This window comes from Chlorocebus sabaeus, chromosome 20 (assembly GCF_047675955.1).
Source record: "Chlorocebus sabaeus isolate Y175 chromosome 20, mChlSab1.0.hap1, whole genome shotgun sequence".
In the NCBI taxonomy this organism is placed as follows: Eukaryota; Metazoa; Chordata; class Mammalia; order Primates; family Cercopithecidae; genus Chlorocebus; species Chlorocebus sabaeus.
In genome coordinates, this window is record NC_132923.1 from 45,212,593 (window position 1) to 45,222,910 (window position 10,318).

The 10,318-nt window shown below is 35.4% G+C and overlaps 1 pseudogene; it reads right to left on the reverse strand.

The window, feature by feature from the left end:
• Positions 1–8,977: 8,977 nt before the first annotated feature.
• LOC119626522 (U2 spliceosomal RNA) lies at positions 8,978–9,133 on the reverse strand (annotated as a pseudogene).
• Positions 9,134–10,318: the final 1,185 nt, after the last annotated feature.

Sequence of the window (10,318 nt, forward strand, 5' to 3'; positions counted from 1 at the left end):
TTATAACATGTTAATGTTAATAAGATGTTATTAATATTAAAATTAATTTTACTTGTTAAAAAAATGTGGCACATATATGGAATACTATGCGGCCATAAAGAAGAATGAATTCCTGTCCTTTGCAGGGACATGGATGAAGCTGGAAACCATCATTCTCAGCAAACCAACGCAGGAACAGAAAACCAAACACCATATATTCTCACTCACAAGTGGGAGCTGAACAGTGAGAACACATGGACACAGGGAGTGGAACATCACACACCAGGGCCTGTCGGGGGGTAGGGAGCAAGGGGAGGGAGGGCATTAGGACAAATATCTAATGCATGTGGGGCTAAAAACCTAGATGACAGGTTGACGGGTGCAGCAAACCACCATGGTACATATATACCTATGTAACAAACCTGCATGTTCTGCACATGTATCCCAGAACTTGAAGTATAGTAAATAAATTTTTTTAAAAAGAAGGAACAAGACAATGCTAGGAAGACTGTCCTTTCTTATTAAAGACATCAGTGTGTAAATAATTTCCCCCATCATGCAAAGAGTAAGATGGCTGAGGTTATTATTTATAATTAATATGTATATATCCACTTACAGTTTATAAAGTTCTGGCATAATACATTATATCATTTGATCCTCATGTCTCTGAGGTAAGGAGGACAGATATTATTATTACACCTGAAGCAAAGAAAAGTTAAATAATATTTCCAAGGTCACACGGATAGCAAACAATTGTGTGCAGATGCATTCTGATTTCCTTATTTCAAATCTTGGGCTATTTCCTTTGCACTGTCTATGAATTTGGATCAGAGAGCTGTGACAATGTGTGGCCCGTAAAGCTGGGTTGGTCAGGATGACCAGGAAGATAAAGATGAGATTAATGAGCTTCTTAACTAGGCAGCTGGGGTGGCCTTCCAGCTGTCCTTAAAGGGCAGGTGGCCAAAGAAAAAATTGCAGCCTTGAGAGCAAAAGTAGAACACAGCATGGGCCGAAATGATGAGAGAAACTGGACGCAGAGCAGCATTACAAAAATTATGGAGTGCGGAGATAAAGCAGGAATGTCATGAATGTAACCCAAAAGAGCGGGTGCCAAACTCGCCGGTGCAGCAGTTACTTGCAGAGCTTGTTAGCAATGTAGCTTCTCCAGCTGTAATTTAGGATTTCGGCTTAGAACTGAGTCTGCTGATTCAGCCAATCTGGGCTGGGGTGGGGGGACATGAAGAACCCCCTTTCCCACCCTAGAAAATCTGATAGAAAACATCCATTAAATAAGCCAGAGATAAAAGCAGCAGAAAACATCTACAGAGATTTTTGATGTTAGGGTAGCAAAATGTTGGCAATATAATAACATACTTTTAAGAAAAAGCAGAGGGAGTCTAGGTCCCTTTTAGAAAATAGTTTAATAATATTTGTTAACACTTGCCTTGTGCACAGTAATAAGATGGATACTAGGAGTGCAGAAGTGAGTAAGAAATTAAGACAGACTTGGTCCTCATTTTCAGGGAGCTTACACTGCAGATGGAAGACTGATATTAAATAATTATATAATTATTGTATAATGTTTTATTATGCAACAGTATGACTGTAACAATGGAGGATGTCAAAACAGGGACAGACAACAGGGGAGCCTGACTCTGTCTGGGAGATCAGGGAAGGACCATCCCCTGAGGAAAGAGCATATGATTTCAGATCTGAAGAATTAGCTGTACTGGTCAAGAAAAGGGGGTGAGGAGGACAAAATAGGTACCCCAGTAGAATATTAATTTGCTGCTTCAAAAAATATTTACTGAAAACCCACAATGTGCCAAGTATTCTTCAGTTCTGGAATACAGCATTAAATAAGAGGAATAAACATTGAGCTTTATATCCCAGTTTATGAAACAAGACAAAATTAAAAAAATTACTAAACAGAAAATCAGCTGATAATAACAATATTGGAAGATTTCAGTTATCCTCAAATCAATCTGTTGACTCAATGCAATGCCAATAAAAATCCCCGTGAGACTACGCCTGTAGTGCCAGTTACTCTGGAGGCTGAGGCAGGAGAATAGTTTGAACCTGGGAGGTGGAGAGCCAAGATTGTGCCACTGCACTCCAGCCTGGGTGACAGAGTGAGACTGTCTTAAAAAAAAAAAAAAAAAGAGGAATTAGTTAGGGTGTGGAGCAATTAGTGGAAGTGTAAACTGGTACAACCATTTTGAAAAACAGCTTGGCAGTACCTGCTGAAACTGAACGTGTGCATGTTGCATGACCCAGAGATTCTGCTCCCAGTTATAAACCAGAGATACATTCATAAGTACACTAAGAAACATGTGTATGGATGTTCACAGCAACATTATTTGTAATAGCTCCCAAACAGGAACAACCAAAATATCCATCAGCAAAAGAATGCTTAAACAAATTTGGTTTATTCTTAAATTGGAACACTAGACAGCAATGAAAGTCAACAAATCTACTACATGAAACAGTCATAAGCATGAAGGTAATATTGAGCAAAGGAAGACTGTAACATAAGAGTACATATTATATGATTCAATTTATTTAAAGTTCAAGTACAGGCAACATTAATTTATGGAAGTCGTATTTGGAGGGAGATTATTTTATTTCTTGATTGTGGAATGGGATGGGAATACAAGAGTGTTCATTTCGTAAAAAATCATAAAGTTATATACTTAGGATTTTTGTACTTTTCTGTATGTAGGTGTGTTATAACTCAATTAAAGCATTTACTTAAGAATTAAGACCATCTAAATCTCTAAATCTCTCTCCTTAGTGAGAAGGCATTGGTGACTATAACCTGAATAGCAACTTATTAAGAAAAATCAGTAGCAGAAATTATTAGAGTTAAACATTTCAGAAAAAGTGTTTAAAATTTATCTTTTGTGTGATTTAATTAATTTCATACCTTACTGTTATTCTAACATCCCAATTAGAGGATATTCAAGTATAACTGAAGAAAAATTACATGGTGTACTAGGGTAGGTGAAGCTACAATGTGGTAACAATGTTCTCCCCTCCCCTTCACCACCCTACTCCCAAATCTCAATGGTTTAAAACAACAAAAGTTTATTTCTTGCACTTAACAGTCTAATGAGATGTTTGACAGGTGGCTTTCCACTTGATGGTTCAGGGACTCAGGCTCTTTCTGTCTCATGACTCTGCTTTCTTCTAGGATCTTGAGTTCCTCCTGGATCCTCTCTATCTGGACAGCCAAGGAGCAAATAGAAAGTGGAAAAGACACACTATTTGTTAAGCACCTTGGCCCCGGGATGACACATCCCTTCTAATCACACAGTAAGAATTAGTCTCTTGATCCTGTAAAAGACAGTGGGACTGGGAAATGTGGTAAATCCTGTGCAGAGGAAGAACAAACACAGTTAGTGAGGCTCCAGATATCTCTGACATATCTGGAACCCAAGACAGACCATGAGGTCACTAGAGAAATGCTCAGCAAAGAGCTGCCAGGGAATGGGCATTCTAACAGAAAGAGTTACAAAATGGCATCTTAGTCAGGAATCCTGTTGCATTCAGAGATTTTAAAAAGAAGTCGGAAAAGGAACAGCCTTTCATGATTTGAGAGAAAGAGGTTTTGTGAGGGAGATATTAATTAGAAGAAAAATTGAGATGGAACTTCTATGTATTAGAGAAAGGAATATATCAAGGTTAAATATTTGAAGCAGACTGTTGGGAAGTTAGTGAATTCATGAGATACTGTACAGGTCAGTGAGACTTTAAGGAGAGGGAAACAAAACAGACAGACAAGGCAGGCAGGACTGTAAAATATTTTGCATTCTTTTGCCCTCAAGAGTAAGGAAGTCAAGAATATGGTACATATTTCACCAAAAAAGGGTGAAATTCTCAGAGGAAAACCTCAGGCTTTTAGCCACTTCCCAACATCCCTGACAATGGAAACTGTCCTTAATGGTAATAATTATAATAAAGAAAAACGTGTAGGAAACAGTAATTAGACTCTGATGTGAATGCCACCTCCTGGAGTTGTTCAAAATGGTGTTCCTGACCACTTAGCTTCACTTTGGACTGGGAATAAGTGCATGGGGTTTGTGTCTCAGAAAATAAGGTCAAGAGGTGAAAAATGTGAATTATTTTAAGACAGTTAATTTTGGTCTTCTCATGTAAGAGAGCTATTGGGAATTAAGCATATCTGTTATTTCTTCTGTAAACCTTGGTCAAAGTTGCTGTAGACAATAACTTGTGTCTACATTGTCTCTGTGCCTAATCAACTCACATAGCTGCCTGGAAGGAATCTTACACTTGGAATGACAGGTGCACATTCTTCTGGTGCCCTGTGTGAAAGCACATGGAATTGTAGAATCTGCTGCTTTGACTATTCTCCCTGTCCTTATTACCACCTAGAAGAACTGAGACCAAACCCAAAGTGTATTAGGATAAGACTAGCCTGCTGAAGCAAAGACACATACATAAATTCAGTTTTTTTTTTTTTTTTAAGGAAGGTGTATTAGTCCACTCTCACATTGCTATAAAGAAATACCCGAGGTTGGGTAATTTATAAAGGAGAGAGGCTTAATTGACTCAGTTTCACATGGCTGAGGAGGATTCAGGAAATTTAACAATCATGGCGGAAGGCAAAGGAGAAGCAGGCACCTTCTTCACAGGGTGACAGGACGGAGTGAGTGCAGGCAGGGGAAATGCCAGATTCTTATAAAACCATTGGATCCTTTGAGACTCACTCACTGTCATAAGAACAGCATGAGGGAAACTGCACCCATGATCCAATTACCTCCACCTAGTCCCGCCCTTGACAAGTGGGGGTTTTGAGGATTACAATTCAAGATGAGATTTTGGGTGAGAACACAGCCAAACCATATCAGAAGTAAAGGTTTTTTCCACCCAAGTAATAGTCTGCTGTGATTGTCCCAGGCTGGCAGACAGCCCTTCTGATGGTGATAATTTAAGGACCCATATTTCATCCATCATGTTGTACTGTCATCCCTGGGGCACTGCTGCCATCTGCATGGTTAAAACTGGGTCACTGTGAGTTCTCACTGGTGGGAAAGAGAATGTATCTGAATATCCGAATCAGAAGTGACACACTTCACTTTCATCACATTTTATTGGCAGGAACTCAGTTGTGTTATTCCACTGAACTGCAAGTTGGGGTCACAAATGCTTTCCCTAGTGAGATAAGCCCAGTTATAAATTCATTTATATGAAAGATGAGAAAAATGCATGTTGGTGGATATTTGGCAGTAGCTGTCCAGGAAGAAAAGAGAAAGTTAAACAGAATCACTCAAATTATTTTACACCTATTATTAAAGCAACATATAGTTGAACTTTGTTCATACTATAGTTGTGTACACCATTTATTGTAAAATATTCTCAAATTCTGAAAATTATGATTTTTGAAACTACCATTGTACATTACAGTTGCAGAGAATTTTTATCCCCAATTTTGACTTATCTTTAAATGACCAAGATTTCTAAGTCTGTATCTTTAAGATTTTCTGTTTCCTCCTTTTCTAAGTCAAATTATTAATGATAAATAAACAAACACATTGAAAGTTGGGAGCGATATAGTTATTATAAAGAAATGAAAGCAGAAGTTCCCTTTTGTAGTAAGTTTATAAAGCAATAATCCTAAAAATTTGTTTGAAAGTTCTTATTAACACACTGAAAGTATAGCCTTACTAGTTACAGAATATGAGATTTTGTGATTTAGAGTACATAGAGTAAGATACTGAAAGATAATCTTACTTTCTGGTTTTGGATAAGGCTAGAAAGAACATTTTATACAAGTCTTGGTGTATTCAAGGAAATCACATATCTGGACCCAATATTTTAGTAATATACAAGACTTAAAGTAAGTCCTGTTTGTATTTTTTATTAAGGTAGCGATTTCACTGATATATACAACTATCATAATTCATTAAATTGTATTTTTTAAATAGGTGCAGTTTATTGTACATAAATATTGTACATATCAAATTATTGCTTCTGGTATGGAGAAAGAAAAGAGAAGCATGAGAAATGCTAAATATATGGGTAACTGTGGAAAACTATTTTTTCTATTAATTTCTTAAAAATATATATAATTTTGAAAAGCAAAAATTAGAACATTGCCTTGAGGGGTTTAAAATATTATGTAGAAGTAATATATAGAACAACTATAACATAAATTATGGCAGGAAAGGGTGTAAATAGACCTAGATTGCTACAAGAAGTACTATATTAACTCTAAGCAGACTGTGAAAAGTTTAAGGATATATATTGCAATACCTAAAGCAACTACTTTAAAAACTGTGAAAAGGTAAGATCAAAAAGCGAAGTGAGGCCAGGTGCGGTGGCTCAAGCCTGTAATCCCAGCACTTTGGGAGGCCGAGGCTGGTCGATCACGAGGTCAGGAGTTCAAGACCAGTCTGGCCAAGATGGCAAAACCCTGTTTCTACTAAAATACAAAAATTAGCCAGGTGTGGTGGCAGGCGCTTGTAATCCCAGCTACTTGGGAGGCTGAGGCAGAGAATTTCTTGAACCCAGGAGGTGGAGGTTGCAATGAGCCAAGGTCACACCACAGCACTCCAGCCTGGGCAACAGAGCAAAACTCTATCTCAAAAAAAAAAAAAAAAAGCTAAGAGATTCAAATAAAAATATAAGAAATATTTAATAATCTGAAAGAAGGCAGGAAAGGGAGAATGAAGAAATGAAAACTGAGATGAGAAGTAGAAAATTAATAAAACAGTAGACTGAACCCAACCCTATCAATAATTACATTAAATATAAATTGACTAAACACTCCAGTGAAGAAACAAAAATTGTCAGAATAGATTAAAAAGCAGACGTGACCACCTGCTGACTACAAGGAAGTACTCTAAATATGAAGATACACTTTAAGTATAAAATAAAAATTAGATAAAATATAGATATTTACATTAATGTAATTATAGTCCAGAAATAGAACCACACATATATGGCTGATTGATTTTTCAACGAAGTTGCCAAAATAATTCAATGGGAAAATGAAATCAACAAACTGCTGGAAAATCTGGATGTCCATTTGGGAACAAAAAGACAAAAAGAACATCTACTGTTATCTCACATAATATGGAAAATTAACTGAAATGTATGACAAACCTAAAAATAAGCTAAAACTGCAAAAGTACTGGAAAAGAAAATAGGTGCAAATCTTCCCCAACTTGACATAGGCAAACATTTCTTAGAATAAGACACAAAAAGAATGAATCATGAGAGAAAAAAATTTATGAATTAGATTTCATCAACATGAAATATTTTCTCTTTGAAAGACACTATTAAGAAAATGAAAAGACAAGCCACGGTATGGGAGAAATTACTCTGTCATGTATTTGACAAAGGACTGACTGGTATTTAGAATAGATAAAGACCTCAACTCAACAATAAGAAGACACCTCAATAACATTTTATAAAAGATATTGAGTACATGAAAAGATGCTCAACTTTATGAGTCATTAGATACCATTATAACCATTAGAAAGGGTGAAATGGAAAAGACTGACAGAGCAAGTGTTGGCAAAGCAGAATTAACTGGAACTCAAACACAGCTGGCAGGAATGTAAAATTGTACAATTACTTTGAAAAACTATATGGAACTTTCTTAAGGTAAACATATGCCTATCATGTAATCTAGTTATTCTACTCCTAGGTATATGCCCAAAATAAATGGAAATATATGACCATATAAAAACTTTTACACAAATGTTCATAGTAATGTTATTCACTATAACTCCAAACTGAAAACAACCCGAATGCCCATCAGCCAGTGAACGGATTAAAAAGTGTATTTTATTCATATATGGAATAGTATTCCCCAATAATACTAAACTATACTGAATAATATTCAGCAAAAGGAATGAATTACTCATATGTAAAACAATAGGGATAAATCTGAAAATCATTAGACTAAATGAAAGAAACGAGACACAAAAGAATACATGATATATGATTCTGTTTATACAAAATACAACTACTATGTAGTGATAAAAAGCAGATCAGTGTTTGCCTGCAGCCAAGGACAGGTGGAACAATGGACTGTAAAGGAAATGAAGAATTTGGCGGCGGTGGGGCGGTTCCTAGAAATGTTCTGTATTTTTTTTTTGTTAAGGTGGTGATTTCACAGATATATATAACTATTAGAACTCATTAAATGTGCCTTTTTAATATTTAAATATTTAAAATATTTAAATATTTTAAAATTTTATTATACCTAAATTATTCATCAATAAATTTTATAAGAAAAATACAGGAAAATCTTTTTTGTATAATTCTTCATAGTTGAAATCTATTTCTCCCCCAATAACAACCCTAATTCAACGGTACTGGTTCAGCCTTCTGAAACCACACCTATAAAAGCATAAGCAAAGAATATTTATTCTACTACAAGAGTCCCTTAAATATTTGAAAAGGGCCAATTTTTTTTAGCCTTTTCTTCTCTGTATTATATAATACCCTTCCTCAATCCCCCAGTTTTTTTTTTTTTAACATATTGTGTAAGTTCTACGCTTTTTAACTTTCCTATTTTCCCACCTTTGAAAACACTTTATTGTCAATATTCCTTTTAAACCAAATGCAAAACTCCAAGTGCTATCTGCTATGTCTTGTTCAATGGGAAGAGTATGGCTTGTGGAAAGAGCAGGAGACCGGGTATACAGAAATTTGAGTTTGCTGGCTCTGCCAATGACAGTTTTTTTTTTTTCTGGTTTTTTTTTTTTTTTTAATCTTAAGTAAAGCAATAACTATATTTCTCAGTATCATGAGGGAGTTGGAATTATTTATTTTACCTAGGATTTTATTCATTTTTGTATCCAGAAATGAAAGCATAGGTAAGAATCTTCTGAGAAACTTTCTCATTTAAGAAATACAAATCAACTGAGATATTCTGATCACAAGTTACTGAGGTCTAAAATTTTTTTTTGTTTAGATGCTAGGGTAATAATAGAAAATTAAAAAAAATTTTGGTATGATTTGAAAAGAATCATTTAGCTTTGGATTTAATTTGTATCCATTTTCTAGCATATGTATCATTAGCCCCTAATTTCTGATGTTGGAGATTTTCCAGTCATATGCTTTAAACTGATAAAAACAAATACTGCACTTGATCTTAGCCAAAAGGCTGAGAAGTGATGCAGTCATGTGCTTTCAGACCATGCAGGTTTGTGACTTGCTACAAAATCTCCATGAGTTCAAAAAATTCAAAACATATGGCAGCTCAGATGTTAGCCTGGGGAAAATAAAATATCAAAAAATTTGGAACTGCTTAGAGAATGCTTTGCTATCTATATTTTAATGTGGTTTGTATACATGAATATGTTGGGAAAGATGTCACTTGGGAATGAAGTTGAAAGAAAAATTCTTTATGCTTTAAGTCCACTCTGGATAGCAGTAGATATTACATATAAAATGAGAATTTGTTCAAAGCCAGGTATTTAAAAAATATACTTCTTCTGATTGTAATGTTTAAGTAACAACAAAAATCAGTGTTATCTGCTGTTCAAGGGAAATGGTGTGGTTTGTAGAAAGAGCTGGAGATCACATATAGGGGAATTCAGGCAAAATCACCGTATTCGATATCAAATATTCATGTCTAGGATACTTCCCAATTTGGGGAAAATATCAGCTAAATCATGTGAATGTTACTTTTATCCAGAAAAAAAAAATACATTTAAACTCCCCGGTATTATACCTTATAGGCTACAAAATAACTTATTTTGTCAAAACTTCCCCCAAATGACTTGTGATACAAACCATCCTGCTGGAAAAAGAAGCTTCCTACTACTTGAGTGAGCTACTTGCTCATTCCTAATGTGTGGATGGAATAGACAGTCGGAGCACAGGTTGCAGAAATTGGCAGGACTCCTTTTCAGAGCTAATGCTGTCATTTTTTTTCAGGGTAGCAAATTTTATATTTTCTGTTAATTAAGAAACACATAAAACAGGTGAATAAAGATAAAGTTCCTAATGTTCAATGACACCTTACAATTTGATAGCTCTTTTACTTCACAAGTATCTGAAAGATGTTCAATATACATTAACTCATTTTACTTTTATATTAATCACTCTCTTATCTTGCTCATTGTTTTCTGGGCTTATGAAGTTTTAATTCCCACTCCGTCTCCATGTCTTTTCTTAAATCCTCAACCTTCACCTTTTGAGTTGTGTTTCTGGGCAGAACGCTTTCACTGGGACTTGCTTTAACCCACACTACTCCATTTACTAGTGGAAGGATAATGTTCTAAAACATCTAATATATATATCTAGTCTGTTCTCCATCTGCTTGGTTTCATGCCATTGTCCTTCCCTCCCCATAACA